This window comes from Geospiza fortis, unplaced genomic scaffold (assembly GCF_000277835.1).
Source record: "Geospiza fortis unplaced genomic scaffold, GeoFor_1.0 scaffold130, whole genome shotgun sequence".
In the NCBI taxonomy this organism is placed as follows: domain Eukaryota; kingdom Metazoa; phylum Chordata; class Aves; order Passeriformes; family Thraupidae; genus Geospiza; species Geospiza fortis.
Genome location: NW_005054300.1, coordinates 7,197,307 through 7,225,250, shown reverse-complemented (window position 1 = coordinate 7,225,250; position 27,944 = coordinate 7,197,307).

Sequence of the window (27,944 nt, the reverse complement as noted above, 5' to 3'; positions counted from 1 at the left end):
ATCAGCTCATGGAAAGCTCAAAGAAGTTTTCACATATTTAGGGAAAGTGTTAAGTATGCAGAAATGCATGTTTGGACATTTACTCATAAAAGCAGAAAACTTGTTCAAAATGTCAGGATTTCTACTTTGGTTTAAACCTTTTCTTTTTGTCCGCATTGTGAGAAGGAAATTATCATAATTTGTTGTTAAATGAGTCAAAAAACATTTGTGCTAGTGATAGCTTGCAGGTTCTATTTATTTAAATATCTTAAAATGCAGTGTTTATTTGCAAGGGAATATAAGCCCTCCTGTGTTGGAGGATGCACTGATGTTTCTCCGTTGTGGAGTAATCCAAAGTAAAGGGAACCCTTGCTCAAGAAGATTTGGGCTTCTGTTGTAATTCTTCTCTTCAAGAACATTCATTGTAGGTCTCTGCATTGCTTTAGCTTTTTACTCTGTGCTGTCCTTGCTTGCCATTGTTTCTTTTCTTCAGTTTTCCAGAACGTTCTCATCCATTTTCAGGCTGCAGGTAACAATGGAAGAATGCTGCAGACGAAACACGTTTTAACTCTTTGGATCAAAATCATCAGTCTACTGTTCTTTGTGGTACTGCTAACACCTGTGGTACCCTTCACTCCATGTATCCATTATCAGAGGGCTTTTTATCCTTAAGAATAGTAACTGACACAAGCCTCACAAATCTTTTTATTCATGTTAACACATTTAGTCACCTGCAACAGAACTGAATGACCCAATGCAAAATGAAAAATCTTTGCAAAAAGAAGCACTAAAAAAGGGTAGATGTAGCAGCTCTTGGTGCAACATTGCAAAAAAAAATTTCCATGTATCAATATTCAAAGCACTGAAAGGGATCAATGCAGGGACTAAACAGCTCTGTATGGTTTGTCCAGCTGTACTACCTATGCAAGAGTTCCTGATTTTAACCCATTACCGGTGACATAAGTGAGCCATAAATTTTGTCTTAGTAGACTTAGCTTTAAGTTTTGATTCTGTCAATATCTCTTAAAACTTGTGGTCTATTCTGTACCTAGTTTTTAAAAATTGGGGTGAAGTATTTTTTCGGGGCTCTGTACAACCAGAGATGAACTTGACTGTGGAATATGAATAGTTTAAAATATTCCAGAGAACACACAGGCAACAATACTTTTTTATGAGTTCCAATTTGTCAAAAATAGTGGATTTCAAAATATGGACAGGTTCACAGCTATCTTGCTGCAAGAAATAAAAGCACAGCCCAAGGTATCAATATCAAGATAATAAAAGAGCAGTCTATCTTAGCAGAAATAAAGATCAGTTGACCGAATGGACCTAAGCTTTAAATATTAATAACCAGACTGGCAGCTCTCTTCTTTTCATATTTGGACTGAATGTTAGATACAGGATTGCTTATGTACTAAAGAGAAAAATGACCATTTAACAATCTTTGCCAGTAAAAATAACCTGCTTTCATCTTTTTTGGTTGAATTTAGATGGGAAATATTACAACAAGTCTGGTAGTAGAGATCGGACAAATGATCTAAGAACAATAAAAGTGCCTGAGGGATGGAAGATGTTAAAGAAAGATAAGTGGAGTATCAGCATCCATGCAGGGACATGCAAATACTGCCAAAGACTTTGTCCTCTGAGTGCCAGCATAAAGATGAGAAGCAGTACTGGGCCAAGAATGGAATGATCTGAGAGACATCAGAGCTAAGCTTTATGCTTTGTAAAAAATTTAAAATCCCATAACAGCCTAAGATCAGAAACTGATCACTGGTCTCCAAATTACAGCCAGACATGACTAATATAGGCAGTGTAGGAAAAAACACACTATTTTAAATCTCCTCAATAGAGTCCCACGGTGCAGTGACGACTGAAACAGCACTAAGAAATGCATAAAGAACTGGAAATATTTTGAAATTCTATGTTTGCTGAGTCACATAATTCTGAAACAACTCTAGCTATATATAAAGGAAATATAGCCTTTGGATACAAGAGACAACTAATTGAAAGCTTATAAAATATAAGAGACTTTTTATTGAGTGATTGTCCTAACAGCAGATAAAAGCAAAATGGCACTCAGCACATTTGACAAAAATGTAAGAGGTACAAAAACGTTATCAGCAATAAAGTTTATAAATTAGTAAGGCAACAATTCATCCTGAGGAAACAAAAATGAAAGTGTAGCTATATGACCAGGTTTTTTTTTAATACTACTTAATGTAAGTTGCACTCTATAAACCTGGGACCTTCTTAGGATTTTACACTTGGCAGGAAGCACAGAAGTGTGTGTTGAATTGTAGGTGTTGGTGATGCTGTGGAGATGCCAAATACAACTCGGTCACTGTGAATCTGTAGAATATGTCAGAAATTTTGTTTGACAATCCTTAAAATGAAGGAGGAAAGTATAAGAAAACAGACAAGGGAGTCAAACTCAAGGAGCAACAGGGATGTGAGTAGTGAGTCAATAATAGAATTCATAAAAAGTTGCTGTTTCTCCTTCTGGGGAGAGAGTGAAGGTGCTGGTAATTGACAGGCCAAGATGAAGGGGTGCCTTTATATGTTTGACAAGAGTGGGAAATGGACATAGAAGAGCTGGAGAAATAAAGATATTTTAAATAATGCTTTAATAAATAAGGCCTGAAGAGGGCAAGTTGCTATAAAGCTAAGTAAAAGTGAAAGTGTGAAGTAAGGCTTATATAGAGTCAAAAGCAATGGCTGTCATTCTCCAGATCTCAAATCACCAATTAGTCAACCTGTCTATTTTGCAAAGCTTCAACAGGCAGGATAGTGTGGGAGTTCTCTTCCAGTGTAGGATGAGATTTAGGTATGGTGCAGATTGCAATGTCAACTCTGATGTGATCACAAAAGTCCTTCTATTTTCTCAATCTGTTTCAAGATAAAAATGTCACATTGCAAAGTTGAAGTAGATCTAAGATTCCTAAGAACCCTCCATTGCAAAGACAAATGCAACAGTTAAAATGGGATCAAAGGAATTGATAAGCCTTATGCAATTGAGAAGTGTTACGTGACTTACCTCTAGTTATGGAGGAGGATTTTCTGTAGCTTTCATATTAGTTACATTCTGCGCTTGAAAATGTTGCATTATTTATTGTATGCATAGAACTTCATTCTCTAAGGTCTGCAAAGAGTTTTTTTACTAAAAAGAAGTGGCAGCAGTTTCTGCTTCTTCGTATCATACCAACAGCAAACAGTAAAGTCATGAGTGCTGACTACCTCCTTTGATTTTTATTTAAGATTTTTTTTTCAGAAGGTCATGGTACTAATAAGATGTTGAATATTTTAAATGTGAAAGATGACAGGTTGATTACTTTTTGTTTGTACAACTTTTCAAGCAAAGAATGTAGCATAAGTAATACAGTATATAATTTTCAGCTGGTTAAGAAGCAGAAGAGCAGTTACCTCAGAACATCAATTCATGTTTACTAAGATATGTTGGGAAAACTGTGCTATTGTGGTGAGAGTATTACATACATATACAGACTGTGTGTTTATTATAACCTGTAGTTAAATTTAAATTATCATGAGCTATTTGGCATTCTAGTTGTCACAGGAAAAACCATGGCTTCTGGCTTTAAGAATGAAGTAGATGGTATTTCTAACATAGAGAGATGTCTCACTATGGTAAATTATTGTTTTCCTTTGGAGTCCAAAGCACCTTCCAGCTGTTTTTTGTTTCTTTTCTTCCATATTTTATATACTTGAAAATTGTTCCTGTGCCAGCTTGGCTCCCTCAGACTCAATATGCATTAATACGTGGGCTTTATTAGTCATCTTTCTGGAGTGCATCTCCTGCAAGCTGAAATACAGTGAATAGGAATAATCAGAAAGTTTGCTTCAAAAAATGATTCCAGATCTGGACTGCAACAGTGGTGTAATGTACCCATGCCCTCAAAAGATATCAGAAGATTTCCACACGTCAACTCTCTCTGTTCCTTCTACTTAATTATTGGTATTATTAAAAACCTTTATAAAAAGAATATTATTTTTCAAGAACACCTGGTACATCTGTAATTTCAGCATTGCTATTAAATGAGAAATACTGTGAGAAGCATGTTGAGGGTACAGCACAGAGATATCTGCTGGCCTTTGATCACTAGGTGGGTTGTATAAGAGGGAAAGGAAATGTTACCAGATGGAAAAATCCTGCTTCATTATAACCTATGAAGCTTCTGGGCTGTTAATGAACAACCGCTACATTGTACTGCCAGTGAAACAAATAAATAGTAGGACATGTTATTTATTGATCTTTTAATATACTGTGCTTAGGTATGCTGAAGATCATTAAAAGGAATATGTGTGTCATCAGTATAATCCTAAAAATAACAGAATGAAAGGATCAGCATCGGCTAGTTTTTGCTTGGGTTGTTTTGTTGTTTGCTTTTTCTTTTCTACAGTCCAAAACAGAGCAAAAAGCAAATCACTGCTGAGTGTATAAATATATGAGGACATATCTTTGTAAATATTTAAGTAACTAGTAAAATAACCTTCCTAGATTTGTACAGTAAGTAGTAAAAACTGGCAAGTATGATTTCAAATGTTCTGCTTTCTCAGTTATACAATCAATGCAAAGATGTAATAAGCTTTATTTTAAAAGAGGATTCACCCAAATGCATTGTGTTTGTGTTCATTGTTTTGTAAGATGTTAAAAAAGATTTGAAAGGAAAAGTATCATTTTTGCAGATCTATCATGGGAATTTAAGTAAGCATAGGAAAGCTTCTGTACATTTTTTGACTTGGTGGCTAATAATTCTTCCTGAAAATCAACACATTTCATATCCAGTGCCACCTTTCTCTTTGACCAACCACTTTGATCAAATACTCAGTATCTGCAATGATGGCTGAACTTTCCAAGGCTGTGATTGCATCTTTTACAAGGTCACATATCACCAGACCCAGAGATCAGTGGCTGAATCACTGCCTAATTTACTACCTTTTGTGATTTCCTGCTCCAGCAAGATATGATGTGTGTCCATCAGTGTTGCAGTGTGGTGGGAATCTAAAAGTTGTGCAAAGGCTGTCTCCACTGTGGTGCTGCTAGACTGTGTCAAGCAGTCAGGAGGCGTCCTAGGCATTGTGTACATGAGGAAATACCTATTTTACAGCTATTTTACATGGGTTCTTAGAACTACTTATTCCCTAGAAAGAATGTATCTTTCATTAGCCTGCTTTGAGTGGACTACACATGAACACAAATAGACAAGCATACAGAAGCACAGGTTTGCTTCCAAATGAGGCCAGGGAGAAAGCTGTTATATTTAAATACCACCAAACCCCTTTCAAAAATGCTCTCTGGTATAAACAAATAATAAAACTAAGACCTTCAGGGATCATGAATGCAATATATAATGTAGGTTGTACCGTACGGTACTGAGAGAAAAAAAATTTGAGCAGGGTTATAGGAAGATGGGTTGATGTTATTCTCTGTCCTTAGTTATTAGAGTCCTTAATGAATTGCACGTAATTCTCTTTTTCAGTACTTTCCTTTGCTCCATGCTGATAAATGTCCATATATGAGCTTGGAACATGCCTAAAGCATTAGTAGTTACATATTAGGATATCATTTTCCTTCCTCTCAAAGTAGTGCTGCTTTCTCAGAGATGATTGTTCAGTCATCATTCCTTAGAGTACACTTAAATGAATGATGACAATGCACCTTAGAGCCACCCCCAATCTTCCACTCCATGTTCACATTCCATTACAATGAACTCTGGTGGAGTAAGACCCTGGAGAGTAATGTTTTTACAGTCTCATTACCATCTAGTGTATTAGACCATGGCAAAAACATAGCTTAACGAAAAATATATCCTGTTACAGTGAATGATCACTTGGCAGCAATGGTTATTTTAAAACTTTATCTAAGGCCTTTAAACTAAGCTTTCACCATCTGTTCTGCCTTCTAATTATACATGCAAAAAGAACATAATTCACAAGTGTATCATAAAAGTGGGTAATGTAATTGATTAAATGGTACTGCTGCATGTATCTGTGTTTGGTTATTCAGTCCCTCTGTTTTGCTTTCAGCTCATAAATCACTTTGAATACATTGTACAGTTACTTTTTCTTGGCAGACAGACAAGGATGTACTCTCACATTTGAGGGGAGGCAATGAACTGATGATAATGATGGATGGAAAGAGAATACCAGAGAGGTACAGATACTGTCAAACATCAAGTATTCATGCTCCAGTTCTTTGAAGGAGTTGGACCAACGTGCTTGCTCTCTTACATAACTTCAGAAAATGGGGACCTCTTTGCCAACTGTCTTATACTAAGTAAAGAGTCAGGAAGAAATTGCCTGCTTAAATGGCTCCTGACATCCTGTGTATACCTTTTTGCATGATGCTCCTAGATGTATGCATTGTTATGAATGGAAACCTTGGAGCTTTGTTTTGCTTAGTCATCCAGGTGTTTATATTACTTTCAAGTAATGTTACAATTCCATTTCTATTACATGCTAAATTAAGTTATGTGCCTGGGGCCTTAGGGAGTAAAAAATGCCTGTATATTAAAGCAGCTAGGAAAAAAAGAAAGAGCTACAAAAAAAGAAAGAAAAATTACTTGTAATTTGTTGTCACAAATAGGAAATTTATGAGTTCACAGATTTCAAATAATAGTAAAACCTAAATAATAGTGTTGTTGTTACAATACTTAATTTAGTTAAGACTTTAGAATTCTTAAAATTAGGAATTTTTAATGAATCCATAAAAAACTCTGGTTGGGAACTGACAACCCAGCAGAAGGTCTATTTTAAATGAAAGTTTCCTTAGGCAAGTTGAAGTAGAAATTTCACGTTCCTTCTACAAAACTAACAAAAATATAGATTCCCTTCAGAGTCCACTGTCTGAAGATGTACTTAGTACCATCTGCACTTCCATTTCATTTTCTGCTTCTGTTTTTGCACTAAGTTTTCTACAGTAATCTACTTTATGTACATTTTGCTACACATGGTGTCCCCTAAGTGCATATATAAACCACATTGCACAGGAATGCATTTCCTTTGATGAAAGAAAATACTAATTATGAAATCTGTTTTGAAAGATGCTTAAAATTAAGCAGAAGATAATTTCATTCTTACATTTCTTTTAACATTTTATCTGTTTAGTAGTGTCTCCATTTATGCTGTAGGTTCTGTGATTCTCACTATATTTTAGGTGACTTCCTGTTGTTAGCTCTTTGTTGTTATCTTTGTCCCCTGATTTAAGCAAATAAGGAGAGTTTTTGTGACATTAAGAGATATTTAATCCAGTTTGTTATATCAGTAGTTTGGCCTCAATCTTCTTCCAAGGACTAGAGTACACTCCCCAGCCATGTCTTTTCATGTCTTCTGCTCTTTCTCTAATGTCTTCTTCCCTCATTCTGACAGGTAATTTAGAAAGCCTGCCACATATCTTCCTTCCATCTGATTCAACTGGATGTGAAGAGATTGAAAGATGGAATGTGGTGGAACAAAGCAATCTGCAGTGTGTTTGAGTATTTTAATAAATATTTTAAAATATTTGTATTGACTTCACAAGGATTTCCTGAGTATTAGCAGTGTAATCCAGACAGAGCCCTACCATGATTTTGCCAGGAAATAATATGTGGTTGTTTCCTCAAGAGATTTTTTTTTCTTACTATCAATAAATAATGCTTTCCCCTTGTACTACTATGTAAAATAAACATTTATGCTTAACATATGTTTGCTCGGAGGTAAAATAAATGTTTGATGGAGTGTTAAAAGCAAACATGAAAACTTAAAGAAGCTTAAAACCCCACTAAATTTCTAGATGGATAATAGCACAGTTACTTATAATCTTTGAGGATGCATTGCTCAGAAGAACAGACAAAAGAGGGTATCAAACTTGGCATCTATAGAAATTGATCAACCCCATAAACTATGGATGATACCTCATCTCAGAATGTATGGACATGGACGTATGCAAAATCTAATTTCTTTCACAGAGCTGAGCTACAGCACATGCCAGGAGATCAGAGGCCCAGGCACAGACTGTAAATGGTAGGATTAAAGCTGTAGGACTAGAGCCAAAACCACCCTCATCACTGGGACTTCTTATCCTTACTTACTTACAGACTGTTAACTGTCCCCTGAATTATTTATTCTGAAATCTGAATAGCTGTTCCTTATTTTATCCTGTTGCTTATGAATGCAACTTTTGCAACCAGCCAGTCCCCTGGTACACCAGCATGTTTTCACATTTTCACTTAGCTTCACATTAGAAACTACTGTCTGAAACCAGAAAAATAACTAATTTTACCAATTTCAGAGCAGGTTGCTATATTGGTGTTTTGTTAAACTGAGTAAAATATTTAAACCACTTACATTTGTTTTTAAAATATTCATCTTCTTCTAGAAGTCAATAACAAATGAGGAGTTTTCTAGGAAAAAAAAAAAAGAAAACCCAAATTATTCCAGATGCAAATATCTCCAGTCTACACAAGTATTAGCAAGATGTAATTTTATCTTCTTTTTCCAACTTTCCAAACCACCATTCTTGTTTCATATGCTCTGTATTCTGCTGATCTACTGTGTTTCTCTGAATTTTTTAAGGATTTATTTTATATTCGATTTTCATTCCTTTATATTGTCTTTTTTGTTAATTTGGTTTTTGAACTTTAGTGGAATGCAATTATTTTTACTAGAATCCAAGTTTAACTTTCAAAATCACATTGTCCTCTTAAGTTTAAAACTGGGAAAAGTACAAAAAATCCTTATTATATTTAATCTTTAAAAACTCAGGAGAATCAAGAAGGAAAGCTCTGAGGGTTCACTGTTTTTAAAAAGAGATTAATTCTTCTCTAAAGCAATGATTTAATATGGCAGATCTTTTGAGTTTTTCTTTAATCAGGGATCAGGCATTTTTCCTTTCCAGCAACCACAGAGATACTGACTCAGCTTGACAATGTTTATAGTAGATGTTATTTAAGCTGTAATATGGTTTTGAGATATGAAGTGAATTGTAGGAAGAATCTAAGAGGCTCTCAGATCTACAATGAGAAATTTTCCACAAGATAACTGTAAGTCATCTGCAAAGTGAAGCTCTTTTGACCAGCTACCCAATTCACTCCTTCACATGCTGAAATTTAACTAGATTTGCACACTGATGGATTATAAAGCCAAAAGGGACTATTTGTTTCTTTCCCACTGACCTCCAGAATGGGCTGGAGACCTTTGCTGAGTAAATCATTATTCCAAGGATTTTCAGTCAGGTGTCCACTGTTGCTGTTAAAATCTGGTGATGACTTGAAGCCAAGGTACCATTGACCCAGTGTTTCCCTGTTCAAATGTCTTTCTTATCTGAAGCCTTATACCAGCTAAAACCAGTCCCTAAACTTATTCCACTCCCAGGGTTCTGCTCAGACCTGTGCTGTGTCCCTGTCTCTGTGGGCTGTGCTGGCCTGATGGCAGTGGCAGGCACTGCTGGCTGAGCAGGGCAGGAGGCCCTACTGGCCCTGGTGCTGGGCACCACGAGGAGATGGCTCGCTGTGCTCCAGGGGCTGCCGCTCATGCCTGCGTGCTATGACAGGAGCAGTCTATGCAGAAGGTGTTTTTCATCTTCCCCTGCTCCTCCCTGCCTTTAGAAACAAGGATTTTAATGTTGTTGCTCCTGCCCTGTAGTGCCAGGGCAAAGCTGGTGCCTTTACAACATTCAGCAGTGTGGGTGGTGCGGACATGGCCATGGCTGAATCCCTGTCTGGACCTGGCCTGGCCATGGCTCTTCTTTGGAGACCATCTGCTGTCTGTACTCACCAGCAGAACTGTGCCCATGTGCAGGAGCCAACGAAACAAAGCTCTCATTAAATACCCCTGTGGGGACACTGTGGTCTGGGTGGAGCCAGGAAGGTTGTTGCCCATTGTAACTGTATTTTAGGATTTCTGAGTGACCTTTAATTAGTCAGCAACTCACACAGCTACGTCACTAAATAGGGAATGTAAGTCTACTTTGTGAGTGAGACCGTCAGCTTGATTTAACTGAGTACCTGAGGCATACAATGGTAAAAAGTGATTCCATATAATAGCCTGGCTGCTGATGGACACACTTGCCACGGGTGCCAGAAGGAAGCATGGACTAGCTATTATTAGTGATATAAATACCCAAAAGCTCAACTCCTCCATCTCCCAACCCATCTCCAATAAAGCCCTCTGGTACCTCCACAACTGGGGAATGTTTTGAGTCACTGATCCATATCACTCCAGTATTTCACACACCTGGCTAGCAGTGCAGACATTTGGAAATCAAATAACTGCACTTCAAGCAGTAGAAGAAGCACACTGAGAGCTCCCTTTCTGGTTCACCAAAATTCAAATTGAGACTGTTATCTATGCCTTGATTCTGTCTTTATAGGTAATCCTGCTTATAATTAATTCTAAAGGGGTATAATCTTTAGGCAGAAACAATTGGTAAAGTCTGAATGAACTGATCTCCAAAAATGAGAACAATGAAAAACATTCTCAGGTAAAATGAGAGTACTTCTGGTTTGGCTGTTTGTTTGTTTCTGTTTTGTTTAACAAAGGAAGTAATAGCACAGAGTATGGCATACTTTGCATGCTTGTATATGCCTGTACTTTGAGAAGTTTTAACATTAAGACTTTAAATGGCCATGGTTAAAAGACCTGTGTCTATACTTGAATGTGATTAGCATTTATGCTCTGCAGCTGATGATGAGAAGAATCAGCTGTTGCTTAAAGTTCTGTGAGGGTCATGATGACCATTTTCTCAGGTTGATAATATATGAATAACCTTAGACTAATACTAATTAACTTTGTACAGTTTCTGCTGTAAATTATTTTCTGAGCCACTTAGGATTGCTCTCAGCCAATTGCATACATGGCAAAAGGTTAATTGTTTGTGAAAGACAAAGAAAAGGGCACCTCTGTGACTCCCAGTAGAAATTAAGGAAATAATGAAGTCTTTCCATGGGAATTCATTTACTTCACATGTGATGTACCAGCTGCAAAACTTGTAAAATATTCAAATATATACTTTCAAGAGCAGTGTTTGACTGCTCAGAGAGTACATTTATATAAAATAATGGCACAAATTTCTGCTTTGTTCAGAAGCCTGACTAGAAAAAGTGATAATTCAAATCTTTAATTTTTGAGAGGAATTATACCGTGGATACATACAAAATGCATGTATTTCCTATGCTGATCGAGGCATGCTGGTTCAAATTACCCTACAGACAGCAGGAAAAAGTATTTATATACATGGCAGCCTCTATCAGACAGATAGAGTTTGCCTAATTATTGTGGCATGAAATATTTTTGTGACATATAATTACCAGAAGAGATGTGAATTACTAGTTGCACCCAACAAATGGCAAAAGGAGCTGCATGTGATGCCACACAATGACGTAGAACTTACATCTGATTTTAATGCAGACTTTATGAAAACTTTTTCATTTATTTTAAGGCATTTGTAAAACATTGTCTTTTCTGTTTCTGACTTCTTTTATGAAAAAAATCATTTGAGAGGTGTTGGCTGAAGAACTCTGAAAATAAAATTAAAATTATTTGAAAAAATGTGTAAAAAGGCTTTTTTAATTAAAGACATAATTGGGAATTTATCAAGAAATTATTTCTTCATTCTTCACCCAAGTTACTTTTATTCCACTCAAGGAACTGTTGTTTCCTTCTCCCTCCTGTTACTGTTTGGGGTAATATTTCCTTCTCTATTTGGGCATCTAGAGTTAATTGTGTAAATAGAGCTGAGATCAATCAGCTTTGATGAGTCTTATGTGTAAGGAGTTCACATGTGAAGAAAAAGGTTTTTACAATTCAGAATTTTAGATGCTTGTGGAATTTTGTAACTTCTGTATACTTATAGATACTATTCTGTAAAAAGAAATAATATCTGAAAGATGTGAAACATAATAAAGAGTAGAAAAATGGTTTGGAATATGTATGGGGTAGGGAAACAAAAAGTTAGAAAATTAGCATGAGGGAAACCTGATGGTCAAGGTAAGGTAGAAGAAAAAAACTAGGTTTTGGTGGTGAACATTATGCTGATGCATTTTGCATAGCTGAAATGATTGAGCAGGTTAAAACCTGGACTTTGGGTAGATTTTAAGGTGCATTGTACATTTATCTTGTATAACTTAACACTGCTTTGATTTCTTGGTCATCAGTGTCTAATCATGTCCTGGGTGAAATGTCAACTTCAATGAATTCACTGGGTGTTTTCTCATTTTATTAAAGACAGGCCAGACTTCGTTCTTGTACGTGTTTGTTTCTTTACTAGTGCTGGTTAGGCATGAGAAGGAAACAGTTTATAAAGGAAAACCCATCTTGCTTTCTACATAATTACTATTTCCAGCTGTTGCTGGTTCTCCAAATTGGGAGTCATGACATTTCTCTGTAGGATAGGCCAGAAGTTCCTCCCCTTAACACGAATGGCAGAATCAGCAACATCCATGGCCAGCAGAACTTCACTGCCTTGAAAGCTTCCTAGTAAGTGAATAACATTTGAGTAGATGTTGTTTTCACTGCTGTACAGATAAAGAAAATTCAGTATAAAGCAGCATACTATATTAAAAAACAAAACCCCCACAGAACTTTTAAACAGTTCTTCCATGGCTGGAAAGGAAAGATAAATCATTGTTAAAGTAGAGGCAGCAGAGAGAAGCTGCAAACCCAGTTATTTTTACTGAAAATATGACAAGGAATCATGTCATACCAATTTGAACTGACAAAGGTATTATTTTCTGGGCAAGGTTTCATTTGAAAAACTGATTTAAAGTAATTGTGGAGAATCAAATGGAGAAAACCTTTAGGGTTACAGGTATCTGATTTCTTGGCTCTAACCTATACAAAAACTAGTCTGAAAGAAATTTCCCACCTTCAGGTGCACTGTCATTTTTTTCTTCTATTTGAAGCTCAATAAATGAAAGTTTTAGTTCTAGGGGCTCTGAATATCATATTTCTGATGATATGGGAGAGCATAATCATTGCAGGAGAGCTCACTATTACCATTGAGTGTTTAGAAAGAACAAAAGAAACTAAGAAATAGTCTCTTCTCAGATAAGTTATACTTACCACCTCCCTGAGGAGAGGACTTGGAGTCCTTTACAGCTGGGGTCTGTGGAATCACACTGTAAAGAGGACAGTTTTTAGAGGATTGTTTTGCTCCCATGTAAATAGAAAGGAAATGAAATTGTTTTTTACACTGAATAGTTATGATTACAGAACAACTCTTTTGTAGTTCAAGTTGCCTGCAGGAGATAAATTACAAAATAGATGGTGATTTCTTTTTACAGTTGAGACAGGCTACAGATTTTCCCACAGCCTTCTGTTGAATCATTGAGGTTACACAAAAACAATGAATTTGGCAAGCTTACAGTAGTTGGCCTTTTTTTGGCAAATGGTTTCAGTCATACAGTTGTTTTCCTCCCTTCTGCAGACAGGTCTGGCTCACATAGCTCTGCTTGAAATTTGGTGTGTGAAAAATACTAAGCTTTAGAGTAGAATAGAAACTATGTGATGAATATTTGGATTTTTGGCATGTAAGTAGACACATTTTGGCAGTGTCTGTCATTGAATTAAAGGAAGAAGGTTCACATAAACATTCAGAGAGACAAAGACGTATAGAAATCTGCAAACTTGGGAGTGCAGCAATTCCTACAGGGCAGATAACTTCAGCAGAAATTGGAATAATAAAAAAAGATAAATAATTACAGTATTCAACTGTTATGAGTCTAAAAGATTAAACAAGTATATTAGTAAGAGCACCTGTTTCATTATGCTTTTTAAAATTTTTCTTCGTGACAAATTGATGACATTAAAGCTTTCAGCACTTTGTTTTGTATTTAGCTCATGAATCTCTAGATCAGAAACATGACTTTAAAATACCTGCTTTCTTTTAAAATTTTAAAAATGTTCTGGCTTGAGTGGTTAGGATGCTTGGAGAAGGTGATTTTTCTGCACTTATTTAGATATTGTTTTGTTCTTTTTTTTTTTTTTTTACAATTATATTAAATCATTGTTTCTTTTTTCAAAGCAAAAATTAGATTTAGAGAAGTCTGTGTAGATGTGCAGTCTTGAAGACTGTCCTTTTCTGTATTTTCACAGGTGGATTTCCATTGTAAGTTTTCTTTTTAAGGAGAATTTTAATCATAATGAGCAATACATTGTAATTCTTCTAATAAAAAAGAATAACTATTTCTTATCATGACAATGTAAAAGTAATAGTCAAATGCTGCCATTTAAAAGATTCATAACCCTTATTTTTAAATGCAGATTGAATAAAACATCAATAAAATTGTCACGAAAAAGAACAAAGAGGACATAATAACATTCTTCATTGCATTTGATTAATCTGCTTTCAACAAAATTGGTATTTTAGACTCAGTTTATGTTTAGACTTGGAATATTTTAAGCTGGAAATGTTATATTTTGGTGTATTCTGCTTTTTTGCATATGCTGGGTAATTAGGAACACTGCTTAATATTTATTAGGGCTTTTTGACACAAAGGACAGTATTTTAACACAAAGTCCTCCTGCATTAAGATACACTTAAGGTTGGCTTTCACAACTTAAAGGAAACAGGGACTCTGTTTTCATCTGTTCCACAGTTTAAGACTCTAGAAATATTTAGAAAATGTTTAGGGGCTGATGAGTCACTCTACCAAACATAATTTGAAATTTCTGTTTGTTGTAGAATATACTTCACTTTATTCTTAGCAGAATTCATTCTTTTATCTGTATTTTGCTTATCAAAGAGATGGGAGGATGTTTAGGTTTTCAATTTAACTAACCAGTTTACAATTACACCACTGCAATCACGGGCACAGCTGGGCCAGCGCAGCGCTTTGTGTTCTTACAAAGAGGACAAATACACTGGTGGGTTGAAGGCTTACAAACAGTAATTTTAAAGGTGGTTTATGTTGGTGTAGCAATGACAATGTAGCAATGACAAGCATGAATACATGCTTGAGCATATGTGCACAGCACGAGAGGTCACAGCTGTCAAGCCATGGTGTCTGTGTCAGGCTGAAGCAGTTCCGTGGGGCCAGGATGAGGGGAGGGGACAGGAGCATGGTCTGGGTGTTGAGGTAAATGTTCCACACACGCTGACGGGCAAGGGCTGACCCTCTGCAAGGCTCTGTCAAGGGGTGGCCGAGGAGATGCGGGGAAAGCGCATGGAACAGTGACAAACTACAGCTATTTGGCTAAAATCATTGCTCTGGAAGCTTCCAGATATTGCAGGTGGGTAAGGAGAAGAACTTCCCAATTATGTAACTCTGAGCAAATTTAACTCTCTGTAAAAACCCTCCATGAGCTCACTCAGCCGCTTCTATGCGTTTGCCTAAAATGTTCTAGTTCCAAGCAATCAAAAAAAATATTTCAGGAATTGTTTCTTTTGGTGTTTTTACAAAAATACACCAAAGGTTTCAATGAAGATTTATGGTCTATGGATCTATTTCTTTAGTAACTTCTCTCTAATCCACTATAAATGTGATATAAGAATTAAAAATTATGATTCCATTAGAATTAATTTGAGCATTAGAAAACTGTATTTGGAAGCATTATAGTTCATTTGTCAGATTAAAGGAAATGAGGCAAGTTTGCACAAAACACTCATTTAAATAATGGAGTTTTTCAACTTCTGGAAATATTTAAATATTTTCTTGTAAATTTTTTAGTCCAACTCTCTTTCCTGTTTGGAGATTAAGCTGGATTTTATAGAGGCTGCAGGAATTAGTTAATATGTGCACTGGTGTGACTTGCATGTCCTGTTATTAATAGAAATACTGTTTTATGGGGGAAGAGAAATCCATTGTTGTTGTAAAGAGAATGTTTGATATGACATACACACACTATTATTCCTTCCAAGAGCAGCTAGGAGAGACTTGTTGCATTTTGGAAGTTGTATGGCATGATTTATGCATGCTTGTTACTGAAATGCTTGGTCAATAATAATTATAATGTATTTGTCTGTAACTTTGAATACTCAAATAATGCTTTTATTCATAAACAGAAATTTTATTCTAAAAGTAAAAGCACACAAAAATTATATCAGCAGGTTTTCTCAATATTTGGAAATATTTTATGTGAAAAGTAGTTATAAGAAATCTCCTTTGCAGTTAGAAGTGTGGCTATCAATTGGTTTGTGGCACAGTGAAGACTATTCATTTTCTCAACATGTGACATATTCTATATTCATGGTAAATATTTCATATTAAAAATCTGTAAATATGTCTACTGTCAGCTGAAGTCAATGGGAACATTTCTAAACACGTTTCATTAGAGATATTTTGCTTTTTGAATTTTGCAGATATAAAATCTATATTGTTCATAGCTACTAGAGATTAAGCCTTCCCCCTGGAAATGGCAAATATTATGGCAGAAATCCCTTGTTCATGGATGGATGTGTGTAAGTTTACTCTGTTAGTATTTTTGGTATTCTTCCTGTAATACCAGGGATAGCAGAGTGTTACTGACTTTATTAGTTTCAAAGCAGTGCAGTTTGCCAGTGAACATGCTGAGAAAATCACAGCTTTGATAATGAAAGTTGGAAAGACAAATGCTGCAATTTTCTGTAACACATTTATGGTTTGTATGTGGCTAGAGATTTTTGCACATTACAGTTTTTGTAAGTGCTTCACTTGTGCCTGTAACATATTTTTGTTGGTGTTCCATATTCTAAGTTTAACATAAGCAGGTTATGTCATGGTTATGTCTCTACATATTAGAACATAGCTGCACAGAGTATTTCATATTCTGCCTATCATTGGATATTCTGTATATGGTATATCATTCTGTACCACAGTATATTAACTTGTCTGCAAAATCTGATTCTTGACTTTTTTTCTGTATAATCCCATGGCTCTTCTAAAGTTAGAATAGTAAGATTTGCAATTTAAGTGTTATAATACTTCACAGTCCCTCATCAACTTAATATCTAATGGGTTAAAACATATTTGAATTCAGAATCACATTTGAGCATACTAACTGCTGGGGGACCTCTTGCTTTCATGTGGTTTCATTTCTAATGGCAGAAATCAGTTGTCACCTAGTCTTAGGCTATGCTCAAAATAAAGTTGAATGTTAGATTTTTATTTTTGGCTTGTAAAGAACAAAGGATAGGAGTGAGCTTTGATCTGCAGAGCGGAATTCTTACATGTCTCTGTTTCATGATGCCTGCAATTCACAATACATTTCTCTCAGCTACACATTTTCTTTTTTAATTTATCTGTGTTTACAGGCTGTTATGAAGGAAGCAACCAAGAGCAGTTCTGAAGTATGAATTAGGGTTTCTGCTGCTTTGATGTGATAGGGAGCTGCTTATTTGCTGCAAGACTGGGTTATCAGTTGATTGGCCACACAAGTATGGTTTCTAGAACACATCTACAGGAGGAGGTTCATAGAAAATTCTAAATTTTTTAGGGATAAGAGACTATATGTATCCGGGAAAGAGGCTGAGATAAAAATGGCATGTTAGCCAAAACTCATTTCTTTCTGGCTGACCAAAGACAGGGAAAAAAGTATTTGAAGCAGTTTCCAAACAGTTTACTCCTCAGGCCAGTCTATGTCTTTGCTACTTGATCACCAGTTACCACCACTACTACCATCTCTAGCTTGTTCTTGTTACCAAGATAAGCAGTTGGTAGTGAAAGTCTGCAATGTATATAAACATACTTGACTTCTTAAGACTACATTTAAACATATGTTTATAATTTAATAAATCTTATATCTGATTTTTTATATATTTAGATGTAAGATGCATTTATTTTTTCTGCTCATGTACTCAATGACCCCTGTATATTTACTCAGAACAGTTACTACAGTGAAAGCTACTATGGATAGAGAAGTTCATGCTTACCCAGGGCTTGAATTTAGTTGTTTGTTTTAAATAGCCATTCCTTCCTGCCTCTGAAACATAAGCAAAATGGGACAATGTCAAATATTATTTATAAAGAAACCTGATCATTCCAAGAATTTTTCCTACTATCTCTTTTCTGATTTTTTGCATAAAGGCAAACAATACACAGGCCACTGAATAAATATTTGGTTCACCCAAGCTAGGATTAGAATCTACTGATGGCATTGTTTAACAAAAGTATTCAGAAGCAGGAGCTATAGGGAGATTTTATTTTCAAGTTCAAGATCTATGAAACAATCATCTTTGCGCACTTTCTCTGAATAATTTTAGGCTGGAGAGCATATTTTCCCTGTATTAGAGTAGAAACTGCTTACCTCAGTGGTGAGCAAAGTCGGTGCCTCAAATACAAATGAGTAAGTAAACTGACTTCTGAGGAATGCTTCTCTGTGTTCATAGCAAGGCTGAGATCTTGGAGAAATACAGCCAGTTGAAGCTTGTGAAGGGTAGTGTTCTAAAACCATTTTCTCCTATTTATTTACAGTGCAGATGGTACAAGCATTTATTCTAAACAGAATGTATTGTTAGAATAGTCTAGACACACTATGATCAAGGGACCAAAAATGGAAACAATTTGGTGTTGAAAACTTTTTATCTGATTACAGAGATAATGACTTGAAAATCAACCTGGCAATTTTGTATGATTAGAAAAATGATGTTCATGTTGATCTCTCATCATGTTTCCAAATAGAAACAGATTTCTGTCATATATCACAGACCACTTTTCTTATGGATGACTCTCCATCTAAGTTTCAATCAACAATTTCAGCTATTCCACACACGGAGCTGTTCTTTTGTTTTGACAGGCAAAGACACATCAAAATCTTGTATTAGTCACTTTCCACACTACTGAGTCTATACAAAGGCCTTGGAAAAATGAAACCAGAAAATAATATTAAATTTTTTAAGGTTTTGGTTTACATCAAATCTGACATTTATGTAAAAATAGACTCCTTAGAGAGGATCTTCCTGTTGAACTAAACGTTGACTGCCTATCGAATTTTGAATCTTTTATTTCCAGTTTGTGCAAGTTAATTTAAGGTTATAGGGCTGCTTCTGGTCCTAGACACTTTAAGGAAATATGTTGAGACAGTCTGATCTATTTTTATATCTTTACTTTCTTACAAATCACTGTTATGACATCTCATGATTCACAAAGTTTAATGTGATATGATGACTTTAATGTGGTATATTTAAAAAAAAACTTTCCTCATTTTTTTGTCTTTTTATACCGTTCTCAGTACATTTGATGAAAACATTATACTATAGAGTAGATGAGGTTGGGGGGCATCTAGTCTTGTTCTGTGAGTAAATTTTAGTCAAGGATTTGTCTCTGTAAAATTTTCTCTATCTTGGTCTGAAGGTGCCAAGTGAGTACAGGATTCTGTCTTTTTCCCTTTCCACAAGTTATGTATTCAGCTAAGTTTTACTGAGCTTGTCTGTGTTCTCTGTTGAAAGTAAGAATGAAAGTACAAGTGTGAATCAGCATTTGATGAAAAAGCTGACTTGAGTTACAGAGATATGGTGACTTTAAAATTTATTTTCTTCCATTTAAGTTTTAGCTTGGACTTCAGCCTGTGTCCATCTAAAAATTCACCTGCAGGGTAGAAATTACTGAAGTTATTTCACATTAAATGTTTTAACAGAAGAGGCAGGACACCAGCAGAATTCTTCAAAAGTTTATTTGTGCTCTTCTGAAGTGTTCACAAATTGCTTTATGAAAAGATTTTGTTGGCTTTTTTGGTTTACTGGTTATACACGGTATTAAAGAAAAAAGGTGATCTATTAAGAAATTTCAGAAGATTATAGCAAGACACAAGACTGAAAAGCAAAATGATGAAATCCAACACAGGTAAAAGTAAAATCAATGCAAGAAAGTTGAAAGTCCTAATATCACATTCAAAATAATGGGCTCTGAACAGGCCATTACTACACAGGAGAACTGGGGATTGTAGAAGGTCCATGAATATGTCAGATCAATGGAGAAGCAGGGAACAAAACAAAGAAGAAAAAGTGCTACACTCTACATCCATTTTTTACCTTGGTAATGATGTGACTGTTCTGCTCCTATTTCAAAAGCAATCTAGTAGACCTGGAAAAGGTCCTGGGGGAGAGAGGCAGGATGACCAAAATGATGGAATAGCTTCTACACAAGGAAATGTAGAGAATTTAGGAAAGAGCACACATAGAAATTTGGAACCAGGAAATCCTCTACTTACTTTCCTTTACACTTTGCTTGTTCTCCTTAGTATAAAGCAAATGTATTTCCTATGGTATTGATCAGTATTACCACAAGAAGTTATCAGAGCTTCCTCAGGAATACTATTTCTCTCATGGCTGGACTTCATTGCTAGGTGTTCACAACCTCCAAGTATTTGAGGGAGGATATAGTTCATTGTTCTTCTTATTTAGTTAAGACTGTATACTTAATGTTTTTACTTCCATTCCCTGTTCCTGCTTATATTTTTCCTAATTGTTTAACTTTGTTCTGTAGAAATGAAAGGAGAAAATACTTACAAGAAAGAGCCTGGAACAGGTAGAGTTGGCAACCACTCCTAACACTACTTAAGAAGGTGTAACATTGTGGAAGTGAAGGATATTGAATCAGTGTTCAGAACCCCCATAAATTAGAAAGAAAATTGGGTTCAACCAAATAACATTTATCAAATAAAGATGGATGTTTGTATTCAAGGGAATACAAACAATAAATTGACTCATTTGAGTTATTTTTAACTCTGATTTTTTCCTGGTACTCAATCCCTCTGCTTCTGCTTTCCTTGTGCCCATAAATTTGTCGGTCACCAGTAGGTAACATTGCCCATTTTGGCCACTGCCTGAACTTGTCTTTGAAATCAATCAATAACTCATGTCCTCTTTGTTTCAGCTGCGTTCACATCCAGAGCTTGTTACTCTCATCTTCTCAATTTTTCTCTCCTGATAGAATGAGGCTGTTCGATTTTGTGTGTGTGTAAATCTATGATGTTCCAGGCTCTGCCTAAACACTGTTTGTTCTCTGCTCAGGGTCATTTTGTCTACAATCTTCCTATGCCATGGAAGCCAGGAGGACTCATTGAGTAATTTAGTGCAATATAGCACAAAGCCATTTCATTTTATCCACTTATTCTTATTTTAAACCTCATAATTTGAACAAATCGATTTCTGTGTTTTGAAAACTAAATTGTTCCATGCCCATGCTTGAAAAAAGCATTAATTGCAGGAATAATGTTGGATCTGAATTACACATGTCACCAAGAATGAGGCTGCCATTTGAACATTTGTCTGCTAACTCTGGTAATTCAAAATGCATTTGGTTTCCTAAATGCTGACAAAGGATTGTAGACAATATACAGTAATTTATCACTAAAATTAAGTCATAAAACACTGGGCTGATTTTTAGATAGTACTGACAGTCTTTGGGAAATTATGATTACAGCATGATTAGTCATTCACATATTTCAATACAGCTCCTTTGTCTAAGCATAGATCATCAAAGATGACAAAGATGGTGAAGGGTCTGGAGAGATGAAGGGGTTGGGGGTATTTAACCTGGCAAGAAGGAGGCTCAGGGAAGATTTTATTGTCCTCTACAAATACCTGAAAGACGGTTGTAGTGAGGTGGGAATCAGTCTCTCCCCAATTAACCAGAGATAGGACAAGAGGAAATGACCTGAAGTTGTGCCAGGGGAAATTTAGATTGGATGTTAAAAAGATTTCTTCACCAAAAGGATTGTCAAACATTTGAATAGTATGCCCAGGGAAGTGGTTGAGTCACCATCCCTGGAGGGGATTATATTTCAAATACATGCAGATGTGGAACTTAGAGCAATGGTTTGTTGTTGGATATTGGCAGTGCTGGGTTCACTGCTGGATTCAAGATTAAGAGAACTTTTCTGACCTAATGATTCTATGCTTCTATGAAGAAGCTGAGTGTGATCTCTTGATCCAGAATGGAGACATCATCTCTCAGTAATAAACCTTTGCTTGTGGCAAATATGGTAAGTTGAGTTTGCTAAGAAATGGTTTTAAAATTCTTTAACCATTGCAAATTGGAGCAAATAATCTTCAAGACCCAGCTTGTCCTTTAAGTGTGTACTTAGCTTGCATTACCTGCCTGTGTAGCCATTTAGAAAACACTGTTAGAATTCTTTCAGTATGAAGGTGAAAGAGAACATTTCTCTGTTTCATGTTTGCTAATCCTTATGCAAGGAGAGATGGAAACCAACTTGTACACTACTTGTATGCATTTCAACATTTTCTTAGAATCTTGTACATATTTGTTATTAATTCCAGTCTTTCAATTTTGTATATTTATTTCCTAATAGTATATTTCTTCTCTTCATGGTCACTTATCTTTGCTTGAAAGTTCCCTTTCGCATAAGAATGGGAATGTCTATACAGGAATACTGTCAGGCTGTTAGGCTGGGTTTTTATTATTCATCCTTTATTTTGTTCCACCCACTACTTTTGAAAGCTCTTGAGAATGGTGACTAAGAAAATGGAACAACTTGTCAATACCTTTTAGTTAGACATGTGGAACTCTGCCTCTCTATTGAAAAAAAACCTGAAACCAAACAAAACCCAAACAGATGGGTGTGTGTGTTCAAAATGAAAATGGCTAAAAAGCATTCCTAGGTTTAAATTCACAAGATTATTTTAATAGGAAAAAAATTCAGTCTCTTTTTCCTTGAATTTTTTTTTCACCTCTTGGAAATAATTACACAGCTTTAGGCTGCCTATGTTGAATTGAGACTGAAGTGAAAACCATGTATTCTTTTTCCATCTTCTGAAAAATGATAATTTTACCATTGTTAGAATCAGTCTTCTTTCAAAGATATAATGACATGTTGTCGTTTTATCTATCCTTAAAACATTAAATCTTTTATATGAATTGGTTGACAATTTTTGAAGGATAACCTTTTCAACATCATAAAATAAATGGAAGTGGTGAAGGATTTAGATTCAAAATGCTTTACCAGTGCACTAATAATTTGATGAGCACTGCTATCATTTTTCTAAAATGGCATGAGATTAAATCTTATTCATCCAGCAAATTCTTTTGAGGAGTTTCACCTTTAGAAGCTGATGACACAAACCAGCTTGAAAATGTGATTGTGGTATTTGAAATGCCCTGTCACTAGAGTAAATTTATTTATGATTTATGAAGAATATTTTGTGTGTTTCTTTACAAGTTTTGTTACCTTAGTATTAATATTTTAAAGCTAAACTTACAAGGACATACATGGTTGCTGCTCGATAGTAAGATCTTGTTTCTGGTAACTTAGCACATTTTTCTCCAGGCATTCATGTCAGCAGCACACAACCATGATGTGAAAGGAAATTGCTTCCAACGCCTCTAAAATTGCTTGCTTGGCTTGAATTAATCTTAATCGAATTTCTGTCTGAGATGTTTAAAAGCTTACAGAATCTCATCCTTTGAGCACAGCTTTGCTAATTTGATTCTACATTCCAAAGTGACAAGAAATTTTGAGACCTGCAGGGCTGCTGTTGCTGATAATGTTTCTTTGCAGGTGGTGTGAACCACACTGTTCATTAATGTGACATACCTTTATAATGAATGTCCTCAAATAATAGTAGGGAAAACAATGAACTTTCATTCCTATTTAACTGTGTTGTCCCTCTGTCTAAAGTACCAAATGAACGTTCAGCTTTGAGAAAGAAAAGCTAAGGAAATCAACTATATTATATTTCAGATACTTAAAATGGGAAGAAAGCCAAATTATTAACCTTAAAAATGTGATTGTTTTTTAAAATTGAAACCCTAGAATACTACCACAGTAGAGAAAAAACAGAAGGGGCAAAGATGTAGCCAAAATTTCCTAAAGATCACTTGCTGACATCATTACAGTCAGTCTACAGTAGAGTAGTTCTAGAGTTTTTAGTCCTACTGGCCACAATGTGACAGCTACCTTTAAACTTATTTGTAAATAGGAAGGATGAGCGAGATGATCACATTGTCTGAAATACAGCGGTAATTTCAATTTTAAGAGTTGCTCTAAATGCCAGAATGTGGTGGATGGCTCCAAAACCAGAGTACAAAATAAATCTTAGAATCCCTGTTTCAGTGCACGTTGCCTTTTGCACAGTGTGGTGGGGGTTCCAGGCTGGTCTAGTCTCTTCTCTGAAGGAAGTCAAGTGCCATTTTTCGAGCTGTTATCTTGCGATGTCTGTAGTAGCCCTTTGGTCTAAGTGCCTGACTCTGCTCAGGAACAGGAGCTGAAAGACCCTTCGCAGAATTCTGAACTGTGAACCTGCTGAGACCATGTGGTTCTTTGTCTGCTTGTGCTCCTCAAGCACCAGCCACTGCTGCCCCAGGAAGGCAATGGCAGCAGGACAGAGAGCATCCCCTGGGGACACCTGGGGCACTGGCAGGACACTTCCCCTCCAGCTGCAATGAGATAAGCCATCCTTGTTCTTTCACTGGCTGTGCTTCATTGCACTTTTCTCTGCATGGTCTCAGCCTTCTACTTTTGTTATTCACTCTGCAGCTCCTGTAGCTTGGCCTGGGGAGTGAAAGGAGTGAATTTTGTTACGTCTTTCTCCTCTGTGCAGATAATTAGGAGTTGTGATGAGTTGTGAGAACTGCTTCCAAGTTATTTTGAAATACATAAATAAACATTTGCAACATTAAAAATTTAAATCTTATTGGCTAAATTGTAAATAGGGGGAAAATGCTTCTTTAAACATATTAGTAATCTCTTTAAAGTTGAAATCTCTGTAAGCAGAAATAAAATGTAAGATATTAAAAACCTGTTTGGATTGTGTGCGGCTGAAAGGTTCAGCCCAATTATTAGAATTCTACTGCTTTGTATACAAGTTCATAAATTAAGAGGCGTGTATAAATACAAATTTGCATCCATGTTTCTCAAGAACATGAGGAAAAAACAGCCTGAATAATTATGAATTATTATTAAGTCAGACTTTTCTTTAATTTGCCAGAATTGTAGGAAATTGTCAGCACTTTAATGAACATTTTCAGGGATGCTGCCCAGGGTTAATAACTCATTTTCCTAACAAATACTGTGTAACCCAGCAGCACGAGCTCACTTGTCTTTGAGAACTGCCTTTATTGCTTGCTCTGATGCAGTGGCTGGTTGGGCCATGATGAATAGCCTTGCTACATCACAGCCTTGTGAATGGGGGCTCTGAAGCTCCTTATGTCCCACTAAGTCTGACAGACACAATTTTTATTATTTTTTTAAAGAAGCATGGATTTTGTAACACTTTGTATTTAGCTCTGAGTGCTCTGTTTAGCTATGTCTCAACTTTTTCATAAATCTGGAATTTCTTTCAACTCTCCAAAATGCAATAAAGAGCTGCTGCCAGTTTGTTTTATACAATGGCTTCATCCATGCCATGCATCTCCACCAGTGTTCTTTATTTTTCCCTTATTTTTCTTTTCCATCTTCTATTGATATTTACTATATATTACTTCCAGAAATAAACTGAAACTGCTACCTGTTCACCTGATAACTAATACATCTAATGATCCAAGGGTACTGCCAAGAGTTGTGCAGTAAATTTCTACTGACCACTGACCTGCTGAATTTGTCCTACAAGCTTATGGTAGTAAGTGTTGGCTTGCATTTACTGTAGAATTTTATTCAGGCCAGTTGTCCACCACATTTTCCACATTTCCCAGGATTATAGTCAGCTCATTTATTTTCCCATTCTGTGTGCTAGTGGCAAAAGGAGCAGGCTAATAATCTCTTTTCACTTTACAATTCTTTTCTCCTCTTATGCAGTACTGGTACTTTCACTACCTGTATAAAAAATAGCTGGGAAGAAAACATAAAAGCATCTGATCAGACATACATTGAAGGTCACCTAGACCCACCCCAGAACAAAGCAGGGCTAAATTACAAGTCAGGTTGCATTGCACAGCCACTTATCTGGTTGAGTTTAGAATACCTCCGGAAACTGGGAATTCTACAACTTTTCTTGGAAACTTCACAGTGCTGATAGATAGATAGATAGATAGATAGATAGATAGATAGATAGATAGATAGATAGATAGATATTGCACACAGTGCATCTCTGAGGGGAGCTCCTTTCACTCCTACCTGCACCTCTCCTTAACATATTGGAAGGCAACTGTATTTTCCTTTAGACTTTTCTTCTTCAGACTGTAAAACCTCAGTTCTCCAAAGATCTCCTCCCTAGCCCTTTTTTGATTCCTTCTGTGCATTCAATCATATCAAGAGAAGTCAGAAAAATGAAACAGAATCAGTCTGTATTTGCTTGATCTAGGATGAGAGTTATGCAACTCTGCTGTATTGAATTTTTTTCTGATTCTGAGTGTATGTGAGGTAGAAAGCTCTGAAATGACTCATGACCTACCTGGGGATAAACTCTAGTCTTCTGGCTACTGACTGAAGTTTTCTGACAGACAAGCTATGAGTCTAGGTTTTAATGTCAAGTTTTAATGCCAGGTTACCCATTTGGTGGACTTGTATTTTTTTTTTAATTTTGCAGCAGGGATTTATCATTAAAATTGAGGAACTAGCATGTCATTCTTCCCTTTGGGTGTCTGGGCTGAAGAGTCTCAGGACTGCAAAGGACGAACCTCTCATTTCCTACCCTGCTGGCTGTGCTGTAGCCAAAGTACTCTGTGTTTCTGCCTTTAGGAGAGAAGGAGGCATCATTTGTTGAAAAGAAAAAGACAGTAACTGTAGGACTTTCTCATAGTTGCTCTTCAAGCTGTAAGCAAGTTCTTTTACTATTGCGGATTTAGTCTTATTTTTCACGGTTCTCCAGTTCTGTCCTGAGGAAGATTCTGAACGATTCCCTGTCTGTAATCCAAACATGGTTGTGATAGTTGTGCATCATTGGTCTTTACGGGGTCTAAAAATTATGTAGGACATAGGTACCATCGTATTAGACACAGTATTTTTCCTTGAGGTTTCCTTCTCACTGTTTATCTGAATGTTTTCCCACATTTTCATACATTTTGGTTGGTATTAAGTGCTTGACTGATGGGATACCTCACCTGCATCAGATCTTAATTTCAGTTAAGTGACGTATGTGATCTCCTTTCTTCATTGTGTTTACTTTAGTGTCTCATAGAAGTTTCACTATGCAATGGGTTCTGCTTCAAAGGATTCACTAGTTACAGTTTTATTCTTACATGCAAGCTTCCACTTTAACCCTTGCACTCCACTAAAGTACTTGGTCAATTTAATTTCATTTTTGAACTTTTGTGTTTGTACTTCTTTAAATATGAATTTTTTTTTCACTCTCTCACTATCCAGTAGTGGCTAAATGTGTATAGTACAGAGTGTGTAGAAGGAGAACAATACCCTGGAAGTGAATATTTCTACAATTTATAAGGCATGAGTTTAGAGGCAAAAGGTGGTTTGCTGCCTTATTGCTCCCTATATGCATGTATATGTGTGTACACACAGACACACAGTGTCTTATTCTTACACATAGAATGTCTTTGCCAGGACTGTCCTTGAGTGAGGAGAGATGAATTGACACAAGCATCATCATTGACATTGTATGCCAGTGTTACTCAGAAAATTTATTAAGTGTTAAAAGTTCTGTTTTACTTTAAATCTACAGCAATTTGATACTAATTTTTCATTATTAGGCATACTTCATGTTGTCTCTTTTAGTTAAAGTACCAACTTACCTATTTAAAACACTTTTCAGTCTTTACTTATATTTTTTTTTGTGTACCCAGTGAGTGCCCTATATTCATTGCTATTTTGTAAGAATGATGGGTACTTTAAAATCAGATTCTACTTTATGTTAACTCAGATGACCTTGCCCTGTCTCCTTCACTTACCCTCAGATTCTCATGTATATGCTGTATCTTGTTAGCCAGAAAATTTTCTGTTGGACCATTGTTTTAATTCTTATTTATGCAATTTCTTGCAGTCTGTTTTCTTGAAATTTAAAAGACTATGATCATGAAAAGTCATGGATTGTGAATACTGAGGGGAAAATTTGTATTTCATTGAAATTAATATTTCTGTAATGTCAATCTTAATGGATCTCAGCTTAATAATCTCTAAAATGTATGTTAATCACTCACTAGAAGAAT